At 37.3% G+C, this 2,525-nt stretch overlaps 1 protein-coding gene across 2 annotated transcripts in view; it reads right to left on the bottom strand.

The window, feature by feature from the left end:
* The window catches only part of LOC108244757 (3-hydroxy-3-methylglutaryl-coenzyme A reductase), a 15,362-nt gene extending 13,362 nt beyond the window's left edge, over window positions 1-2,000 (bottom strand). The window contains exon 1 of one of the 2 annotated variants that reach the window (XM_017431199.3): window positions 1,870-2,000. The gene's annotated coding sequence lies outside the window, so the exon portion shown is untranslated. Of the gene's footprint in view, window positions 1-1,865 lie in introns of both variants that reach the window. The other variant, XM_017431200.3, reaches the window with a different exon arrangement.
* Between the last annotated feature and the right edge of the window lie 525 nt (window positions 2,001-2,525).

The raw sequence follows: 2,525 nt of genomic DNA, 5'->3' as shown, positions 1-2,525 counted from the left end.
GCTAGCTAGCACAATGGTTAACTATAAATTTCTCCGCCATACTTTAAGATTATGGAAAATGCATTTAGATCCCAATAGTGGATGAGATGTTGCCACTTTGTAATAAATTTTATGCGGTTTTACCGATAGGGGGCCACATGCATTATATTTAGGGGCCACATTTCCTAAAAACACCACACATAGCCCTAATATATATACCAATAGGATCTTTCTGAGAACATAAAATAAAAAAAAAATATTGATATTGTAGGTGCGCTTTTACATAAAGTGAATTTGACATAATGAAGAGGTGGCAAATGATCCTCAAAAATCTTCCATTGTGACTCATGAGTAGGCCTACGTCAACCTTCGGCTCAATTGACCATTACCACTTTGTCAATTACCAACGATCATAACTCCTTTCGCTAGAACTTTTTATTTCCTCCACGCAGAACTTTAAATTTTGAAAATCGGATAATTATTAGCGATTTTAGAGCCATGGGAAGCCTGCAGTGCTAGCCATGTGCCATTGTTGACAAACGTCTATTCCACACAACATGGCGGCTCCAGTGACGTCGCGCCGGCCTCAATGCTGGCCAATAGGCAGCGTCCAATCCAGTAATAGAGGTCACTGTGCAGAGCAGCTCAGTAGCTTATTGCTCATGACTATAGCAATAAAGCTACATCCAACAGAACCAATTTAATTAGTCATTTAAAATCCAAACACTTGGCTGAGTACATCAAGTTCACCCAGCTAACTCTTAAAGCTAACACGGCTAAGCAACTTGGCGTCAACACACTTTAGAACAAACGACTCGGGGTGACACACACAACCTCCTAAACCAGGGGTCTGCAACCTTTACTTTTTAGCCCCAAATCGCCCATGTCCAGCATCTGCATCTGGTTTGAACAATACAACATGGCAGCTTTCATAAAACGAATCCTGCTGGCTTCAACTTCCAATGAAGAGAGAAGGCAGGGACACTTGGCCTAGTATTACAGGACATGTTTATGTGGAGAAACAGCTCCTTGTATGTCAGGAAAATGCATAAACAAAGTAGGGAACAGGCTAACTACAAGGAAAACTGATCTCATTTTTCAAAACATTCTAGTAAAAACTTAAGTTATATCTAGCAGAGAAATAATGAAAAACTGGGAAGCTGTGAACACAATGCATTTAAAAAAAATGATTTTTACTAATATCTGTAAAAAAAATAAAAAACTGAACTCCAACAGGCAGCCCGTTGCAAACATCTGGACAGGATAACCGCTAAAAATGAACTTTTTATTGTTATTGTAAATATAAACATCTCTCATCTTCCTGTAATTTTTGGCAATGTTAAAAAAGGCTGAAGGGCCACAGATTGCAGACCCCTGTCTTAAACTCAAACAAATGTTTTATCAATACCCAGGTCTGGAAAACGTTGATAAAAGTCATTTTATAACAAATAATGATCCCAGTGTCTTCAACAACACTGTTGCTTATTTAAGTGAGATACAAACAATCCAAAGTCTGTTAGTTTAACCTTTTACTTTACAATTAAACAACTTGATAAATGTGGGTGCCCATGAACATTTGTCGGTATGGTCATTTAAACATGTATACATTTAAGTGTATGTACATATTTGGAACGAGTCCCTTTTTAACCTGCATTTTGAAACAGATATCTTAAAAACAACTGTAAAACTGTGTGAACAGTATTTACTTTCTACGCTTTGTAGCTTCTGATATTACTCGTTAGCATTAGCTACTTTTTAGCAGCTACTTTTAGCATTAGCCTCGTTCGGCGTCATGTCGGACAAATCGAATTAGCCTGTAATTTGTTTCGTAGTTTGATCGCACAGCCCTTAAAAGTATTGGTTTGAAAAATTATATAAATACATACTTACGTCAAAAGACAAGTTTCACTGTAGAAAAGCGAGTCTTTTCCATACTGGGGACGGGGCTGTGACTAATCTGATGTAACGAATATGAAACCAACATGGCGACGCCAAAGACTGACCTCATTATGACGTCATGGCGTCACTGGGTGGGTCCGGATCTTCTTCGGTTTTCTTTGGCGGTTGTCAAACAACAATTATAGTACATTACCGCCACTAACCGGCATGGAGTGTGGACAGGAACGACGCTAAAAAAAAAAAAGCTAACAAAAACCAAAACAAAACTAACAAAAAACTCATATCTTCTCAAACAAACGAGTCTGTTTCAGCTACCGCTTTAAAGCTTGAGATCTGTCACTCTTTGAGTTATTTTGTTTTCCAGTTGTTTTCTTCAAATCTTACCTTCATTTTAGTTAGACTGTCAATCAGATGATTTCTTTCCTGACTGTATTTATGACAGTCTGATAAAATAAACTCTACAGTTTCATCTGCATCTCAGTATTCACATTTACCTGTATTATGTTTCCTTTTATGAATGTTTTGTTTAATCCCTTGTGTCCAAATCTGAGATGAGATATTCACATTTACCTATATTATTGTTTTTGCTATCTTTCCCTCATTTTCTTCTTGACTAAGCTCTTTACTTCCGTTCGAATGAATTCATT

This window comes from Kryptolebias marmoratus, linkage group LG14 (assembly GCF_001649575.2).
Source record: "Kryptolebias marmoratus isolate JLee-2015 linkage group LG14, ASM164957v2, whole genome shotgun sequence".
Lineage (NCBI taxonomy): Eukaryota > Metazoa > Chordata > Actinopteri > Cyprinodontiformes > Rivulidae > Kryptolebias > Kryptolebias marmoratus.
This window is presented reverse-complemented; position numbering and strand designations above follow the sequence as displayed.